This window comes from Petromyzon marinus, chromosome 25 (assembly GCF_048934315.1).
Source record: "Petromyzon marinus isolate PM22_M1 ecotype Great Lakes invasive population chromosome 25, UKy_Petmar_22M1.pri1.0, whole genome shotgun sequence".
Taxonomy (NCBI): Eukaryota; Metazoa; Chordata; class Hyperoartia; order Petromyzontiformes; family Petromyzontidae; genus Petromyzon; species Petromyzon marinus.
In genome coordinates, this window is record NC_133691.1 from 10,533,311 (window position 1) to 10,541,892 (window position 8,582).

Below are 8,582 nucleotides of genomic sequence, written 5' to 3' on the forward strand. Positions count from 1 at the left end.
GAGGGCACTTGAGCGGATATCTCAGGAGTTGCTCTGCGAGATCTCTCGCTGGGCAACAGAGGGCACTTGAGCGGATATCTCAGGAGTAGCTCTGCGAGATCTCTCGCTGGGAAACAGAGGGCACTTGAGCGGATATCTCAGGGGTGGCTCTGCGAGATCTCTCGCTGGGCAACAGAGGGCACTTGAGCGGATATCTCAGGAGTAGGTCTACGAGATCTCTGGCTGGGCAACAGAGGGCACTTGAGCGGATATCTCAGGGGTGGCTCTGCAAGATCTCTCCCTGGGCAACAGAGGACACTTGAGGGGATATCTCAGGGGTAGCTCTGCGAGATCTCTGGCTGGGCAACAGAGGGCACTTGAGCGGATATCTCAGGGGTGGCTCTGCGAGATCTCTCGCTGGGCAACAGAGGGCACTTGAGCGGATATCTTCAGGGGTAGCTCTGCGAGATCTCTCGCTGGGCAACAGAGGGCACTTGAGCGGATATCTCAGGGGTGGCTCTGCGAGATCTCTCGCTGGGCAACAGAAGGCACTTGAGCGGATGTCTTCAGGGGTAGCTCAGTGAGATCTCTCGCTGGGCAACAGAGTGCACTTGAGCGGATATCTCAGGAGTAGCTCTGCGAGATCTCTCGCTGGACAACAGAGGGCACTTGAGCGGATATCTCAGGGGTGGCTCTGCGAGATCTCTCGCTGGGCAACAGAGGGCACTTGAGGTGATATCTCAGGGGTAGCTCTGCGAGATCTCTCGCTGGGCAACAGAGGGCACTTGAGCGGATATCTCAGGAGTAGCTCTGCGAGATCTCTCGTTGGGCAACAGAGGGCACTTGAGGGGATATCTCAGGGGTAGCTCTGCGAGATCTCTGGCTGGGCAACAGAGGGCACTTGAGCGGATATCTCAGGAGTAGGTCTACGAGATCTCTGGCTGGGCAAAAGAGGGCACTTGAGCGGATATCTCAGGGGTGGCTCTGCAAGATCTCTCCCTGGGCAACAGAGGACACTTGAGGGGATATCTCAGGGGTAGCTCTGCGAGATCTCTGGCTGGGCAACAGAGGGCACTTGAGCGGATATCTCAGGGGTAGCTCTGCGAGATCTCTCACTGGCCAACAGAGGGCACTTGAGGGGATATCTCAGGAGTAGCTCTACGAGATATCTGGCTGGGCAACAGAGGGCACTTGAGGGGATATCTCAGGGGTAGCTCTGCGAGATCTCTCGCTGGGCAACAGAGGGCACTTGAGCGGATATCTCAGGAGTAGCTCTGCGAGATCTCTAGCTGGGCAACAGAGGGCACTTGAGCGGATATCTCAGGGGTGGCTCTGCGAGATCTCTCGCTGGGCAACAGAGGGCACTTGAGCGGATATCTTCAGGGGTAGCTCGGCGAGATCTCTCGCTGGGCAACAGAGGGCACTTGAGCGGATATCTCAGGGGTGGCTCTGCGAGATCTCTCGCTGGGCAACAGAAGGCACTTGAGCGGATGTCTTCAGGGGTAGCTCTGCGAGATCTCTCACTGGGAAACAGAGGGCACTTGAGCGGATATCTCAGGAGTAGCTCTGCGACATGTCTCGCTGGGCAACAGAGGGCACTTGAGCGGATATCTCAGGGGTGGCTCTGCGAGATCTCTCGCTGGGCAACAGAGGGCACTTGAGTGGATATCTTCAGGGGTAGCTCTGCGAGATCTCTCGCTGGGCAACAGAGGGCACTTGAGCGGATATCTCAGGAGTAGCTCTGCGAGATATCTTGCTGGGCAACAGAGGGCACTTGAGCGGATATCTCAGGAGTTGCTCTGCGACATCTCTCGCTGGGCAACAGAGGGCACTTGAGCGGATATCTCAGGAGTAGCTCTGCGAGATCTCTCGCTGGGAAACAGAGGGCACTTGAGCGGATATCTCAGGGGTGGCTCTGCGAGATCTCTCGCTGGGCAACAGAGGGCACTTGAGCGGATATCTCAGGAGTAGGTCTACGAGATCTCTGGCTGGGCAACAGAGGGCACTTGAGCGGATATCTCAGGGGTGGCTCTGCAAGATCTCTCCCTGGGCAACAGAGGACACTTGAGGGGATATCTCAGGGGTAGCTCTGCGAGATCTCTGGCTGGGCAACAGAGGGCACTTGAGCGGATATCTCAGGGGTAGCTCTGCGAGATCTCTCACTGGGCAACAGAGGGCACTTGAGGGGATATCTCAGGAGTAGCTCTACGAGATATCTGGCTGGGCAACAGAGGGCACTTGAGGGGATATCTCAGGGGTAGCTCTGCGAGATCTCTCGCTGGGCAACAGAGGGCACTTGAGCAGATATCTCAGGAGTAGCTCTGCGAGATCTCTCGCTGGGCAACAGAGGGCACTTGAGCGGATATCTCAGGGGTAGCTCTGCGAGATCTCTGGCTGGGCAACAGAGGGCACTTGAGCGGATATCTCAGGGGTAGCTCTGCGAGATCTCTCGCTGGGCAACAGAGGGCACTTGAGCGGATATCTCAGGGGTGGCTCTGCGAGATCTCTCGCTGGGCAACAGAAGGCACTTGAGCGGATGTCTTCAGGGGTAGCTCAGTGAGATCTCTCGCTGGGCAACAGAGTGCACTTGAGCGGATATCTCAGGAGTAGCTCTGCGAGATCTCTCGCTGGACAACAGAGGGCACTTGAGCGGATATCTCAGGGGTGGCTCTGCGAGATCTCTCGCTGGGCAACAGAGGGCACTTGAGCGGATATCTTCAGGGGTAGCTCTGCGAGATCTCTCGCTGGGCAACAGAGGGCACTTGAGCGGATATCTCAGGGGTGGCTCTGCGAGATCTCTCGCTGGGCAACAGAAGGCACTTGAGCGGATGTCTTCAGGGGTAGCTCAGTGAGATCTCTCGCTGGGCAACAGAGTGCACTTGAGCGGATATCTCAGGAGTAGCTCTGCGAGATCTCTCGCTGGACAACAGAGGGCACTTGAGCGGATATCTCAGGGGTGGCTCTGCGAGATCTCTCGCTGGGCAACAGAGGGCACTTGAGGTGATATCTCAGGGGTAGCTCTGCGAGATCTCTCGCTGGGCAACAGAGGGCACTTGAGCGGATATCTCAGGAGTAGCTCTGCGAGATCTCTCGTTGGGCAACAGAGGGCACTTGAGCGGATATCTCAGGGGTGGCTCTGCGAGATCTCTCGCTGGGCAACAGAGGGCACTTGAGCGGATATCTCAGGGGTGGCTCTGCGAGATCTCTCGCTGGGCAACAGAAGGCACTTGAGCGGATGTCTTCAGGGGTAGCTCAGTGAGATCTCTCGCTGGGCAACAGAGTGCACTTGAGCGGATATCTCAGGAGTAGCTCTGCGAGATCTCTCGCTGGACAACAGAGGGCACTTGAGCGGATATCTCAGGGGTGGCTCTGCGAGATCTCTCGCTGGGCAACAGAGGGCACTTGAGCGGATATCTTCAGGGGTAGCTCTGCGAGATCTCTCGCTGGGCAACAGAGGGCACTTGAGCGGATATCTCAGGGGTGGCTCTGCGAGATCTCTCGCTGGGCAACAGAAGGCACTTGAGCGGATGTCTTCAGGGGTAGCTCAGTGAGATCTCTCGCTGGGCAACAGAGTGCACTTGAGCGGATATCTCAGGAGTAGCTCTGCGAGATCTCTCGCTGGACAACAGAGGGCACTTGAGCGGATATCTCAGGGGTGGCTCTGCGAGATCTCTCGCTGGGCAACAGAGGGCACTTGAGGTGATATCTCAGGGGTAGCTCTGCGAGATCTCTCGCTGGGCAACAGAGGGCACTTGAGCGGATATCTCAGGAGTAGCTCTGCGAGATCTCTCGTTGGGCAACAGAGGGCACTTGAGCGGATATCTCAGGGGTGGCTCTGCGAGATCTCTCGCTGGGCAACAGAGGGCACTTGAGCGGATATCTTCAGGGGTAGCTCTGCGAGATCTCTCAATGGGCAACAGAGGGCACTTGAGGGGATATCTCAGGAGTAGCTCTACGAGATATCTGGCTGGGCAACAGAGGGCACTTGAGGGGATATCTCAGGGGTAGCTCTGCGAGATCTCTCGCTGGGCAGCAGAGGGCACTTGAGCGGATATCTCAGGAGTAGCTCTGCGAGATCTCTCGCTGGGAAACAGAGGGCACTTGAGCGGATATCTCAGGGGTGGCTCTGCGAGATCTCTCGCTGGGCAACAGAGGGCACTTGAGCGGATGTCTTCAGGGGTAGCTCAGCGAGATCTCTCGCTGGGCAACAGAGTGCACTTGAGCGGATATCTCAGGAGTAGCTCTGCGAGATCTCTCACTGGACAACAGAGGGCACTTGAGCGGATATCTCAGGAGTAGGTCTACGAGATCTCTGGCTGGGCAACAGAGGGCACTTGAGCGGATATCTCAAGGGTGGCTCTGCAAGATCTCTCCCTGGGCAACAGAGGACACTTGAGGGGATATCTCAGGGGTAGCTCTGCGAGATCTCTGGCTGGGCAACAGAGGGCACTTGAGCGGATATCTCAGGGGTAGCTCTGCGAGATCTCTCACTGGGCAACAGAGGGCACTTGAGGGGATATCTCAGGAGTAGCTCTACGAGATATCTGGCTGGGCAACAGAGGGCACTTGAGGGGATATCTCAGGGGTAGCTCTGCGAGATCTCTCGCTGGGCAACAGAGGGCACTTGAGCGGATATCTCAGGAGTAGCTCTGCGAGATCTCTCGCTGGGCAACAGAGGGCACTTGAGCGGATATCTCAGGGGTGGCTCTGCGAGATCTCTCGCTGGGCAACACAGGGCACTTGAGCGGATATCTTCAGGGGTAGCTCTGCGAGATCTCTCGCTGGGCAACAGAGGGCACTTGAGCGGATATCTCACGGGTGGCTCTGCGAGATCTCTCGCTGGGCAACAGAAGGCACTTGAGCGGATGTCTTCAGGGGTAGCTCAGCGAGATCTCTCACTGGGCAACAGAGTTCACTTGAGCGGATATCTCAGGAGTAGCTCTGCGAGATCTCTCGCTGGACAACAGAGGGCACTTGAGCGGATATCTCAGGGGTGGCTCTGCGAGATCTCTCGCTGGGCAACAGAGGGCACTTGAGGGGATATCTCAGGGGTAGCTCTGCGAGATCTCTCGCTGGGCAACAGAGGGCACTTGAGCGGATATCTCAGGAGTAGCTCTGCGAGATCTCTCGTTGGGCAACAGAGGGCACTTGAGCGGATATCTCAGGGGTGGCTCTGCGAGATCTCTCGCTGGGCAACAGAGGGCACTTGAGCGGATATCTTCAGGGGTAGCTCTGCGAGATCTCTCGATGGGCAACAGAGGGCACTTGAGGGGATATCTCAGGAGTAGCTCTACGAGATATCTGGCTGGGCAACAGAGGGCACTTGAGGGGATATCTCAGGGGTAGCTCTGCGAGATCTCTCGCTGGGCAGCAGAGGGCACTTGAGCGGATATCTCAGGAGTAGCTCTGCGAGATCTCTCGCTGGGAAACAGAGGGCACTTGAGCGGATATCTCAGGGGTGGCTCTGCGAGATCTCTCGCTGGGCAACAGAGGGCACTTGAGCGGATGTCTTCAGGGGTAGCTCAGCGAGATCTCTCGCTGGGCAACAGAGTGCACTTGAGCGGATATCTCAGGAGTAGCTCTGCGAGATCTCTCGCTGGACAACAGAGGACACTTGAGCGGATATCTCAGGAGTAGGTCTACGAGATCTCTGGCTGGGCAACAGAGGGCACTTGAGCGGATATCTCAGGGGTGGCTCTGCAAGATCTCTCCCTGGGCAACAGAGGACACTTGAGGGGATATCTCAGGGGTAGCTCTGCGAGATCTCTGGCTGGGCAACAGAGGGCACTTGAGCGGATATCTCAGGGGTAGCTCTGCGAGATCTCTCACTGGGCAACAGAGGGCACTTGAGGGGATATCTCAGGAGTAGCTCTACGAGATATCTGGCTGAGCAACAGAGGGCACTTGAGGGGATATCTCAGGGGTAGCTCTGCCAGATCTCTCGCTGGGCAACAGAGGGCACTTGAGCGGATATCTCAGGAGTAGCTCTGCGAGATCTCTCGCTGGGCAACAGAGGGCACTTGAGCGGATATCTCAGGGGTGGCTCTGCGAGATCTCTCGCTGGGCAACAGAGGGCACTTGAGCGGATATCTTCAGGGGTAGCTCTGCGAGATCTCTCGCTGGGCAACAGAGGGCACTTGAGCGGATATCTCAGGGGTGGCTCTGCGAGATCTCTCGCTGGGCAACAGAAGGCACTTGAGCGGATATCTCAGGAGTAGCTCTGCGAGATCTCTCGCTGGACAACAGAGGGCACTTGAGCGGATATCTCAGGGGTGGCTCTGCGAGATCTCTCGCTGGGCAACAGAGGGCACTTGAGGGGATATCTCAGGGGTAGCTCTGTGAGATCTCTCGCTGGGCAACAGAGGGCACTTGAGCGGATATCTCAGGAGTAGCTCTGCGAGATCTCTCGCTGGGCAACAGAGGGCACTTGAGCGGATATCTCAGGGGTGGCTCTGCGAGATCTCTCGCTGGGAAACAGAGGGCACTTGAGCGGATATCTTCAGGGGTAGCTCTGCGAGATCTCTCGATGGGCAACAGAGGGCACTTGAGGGGATATCTCAGGAGTAGCTCTACGAGATATCTGGCTGGGCAACAGAGGGCACTTGAGGGGATATCTCAGGGGTAGCTCTGCGAGATCTCTCGCTGGGCAGCAGAGGGCACTTGAGCGGATATCTCAGGAGTAGCTCTGCGAGATCTCTCGCTGGGAAACAGAGGGCACTTGAGCGGATATCTCAGGGGTGGCTCTGCGAGATCTCTCGCTGGGCAACAGAGGGCACTTGAGCGGATGTCTTCAGGGGTAGCTCAGCGAGATCTCTCGCTGGGCAACAGAGTGCACTTGAGCGGATATCTCAGGAGTAGCTCTGCGAGATCTCTCGCTGGACAACAGAGGGCACTTGAGCGGATATCTCAGGGGTGGCTCTGCGAGATCTCTCGCTGGGCAACAGAGGGCACTTGAGGGGATATCTCAGCGGTAGCTCTGCGAGATCTCTCGATGGGCAACAGAGGGCACTTGAGCGGATATCTCAGGAGTAGGTCTATGAGATCTCTGGCTGGGCAACAGAAGGCGCTTGAGCGGATATCTCAGGGGTAGCTCTGCGAGATCTATCGCTGGGCAACAGAGGGCACTTTAGCGGATATCTCAAGGGTAGCTCTGCGAGAACTCTCGCTGGGCAACAGAGGGCACTTGGCGGATATCTCAGGAGTAGCTCTACGAGATTTCTGGCTGGGCAACAGAGGGCACCTGAGCGGACATCTCAGGGGTGGCTCTGCGAGATCTCTGGCTGGGCAACAGAGGGCACTTGAGCAGATATATCAGGGGTAGCTCTGCGATATCTCTGGCTGGGCAACAGAGGGCACTTGAGCGGATATCTCAGGAGTACCTCTGCGAGATCTCTCGCTGGGCAACAGAGGGCACTTGATCGGATATCTCAGGGGTGGCTCTGCGAGATCTCTAGCTGGGCAACAGAGGGCACTTGAGCGGATATCTCAGGAGTAGCTCTGCGAGATCTCTCGCTGGGCAACAGAGGGTACTTGAGCGGATATCTCAGGGGTGTCTCTGCAAGATCTCGCGCTGGGAAACAGAGGGCACTTGAGCGGATATCTCAGGGGTGGCTCTGCGAGATCTCTAGCTGGGCAACAGAGGGCACTTGAGCAGATATCTCATGAGTAGCTCTGCGAGATCTCTCGCTGGGCAACAGAGGGCACTTGAGCGGATATCTCAGGCGTGTCTCTGAGAAATCTCTCGCTGGGCAACAGAGGGCACTTGAGCGGATATCTCAGGGGTAGCTCTGCGAGATCTCTCGCTGGGCAACAGAGGGCACTTGAGTGGATATCTTCAGGGGTAGCTCTGCAAGATCTCTCGCTGGGCAACAGAGGGCACTTGAGCGAATATCTCAGGAGTAGCTCTGCGAGATATCTTGCTGGGCAACAGAGGGCACTTGAGCGGATATCTCAGGAGTTTCTCTGCGAAATCTCTCGCTGGGCAAAAGGGGGCACTTGAGCGGATATCTCAGGGGTGGCTCTGCGAGATCTCTCGATGGGCAACAGAGGGCACTTGAGGGGATATCTCAGGAGTAGCTCTACGAGATATCTGGCTGGGCAACAGAGGGCACTTGAGGGGATATCTCAGGGGTAGCTCTGCGAGATCTCTCGCTGGGCAGCAGAGGGCACTTGAGCGGATATCTCAGGAGTAGCTCTGCGAGATCTCTCGCTGGGAAACAGAGGGCACTTGAGCGGATATCTCAGGGGTGGTTCTGCGAGATCTCTCGCTGGGCAACAGAGGGCACTTGAGCGGATGTCTTCAGGGGTAGCTCAGCGAGATCTCTCGCTGGGCAACAGAGTGCACTTGAGCGGATATCTCAGGAGTAGCTCTGCGAGATCTCTCGCTGGACAACAGAGGGCACTTGAGCGGATATCTCAGGGGTGGCTCTGCGAGATCTCTCGCTGGGCAACAGAGGGCACTTGAGGGGATATCTCAGCGGTAGCTCTGCGAGATCTCTCGATGGGCAACAGAGGGCACTTGAGCGGATATCTCAGGAGTAGGTCTATGAGATCCCTGGCTGGGCAACAGAAGGCGCTTGAGCGGATATCTCAGGGGTAGCTCT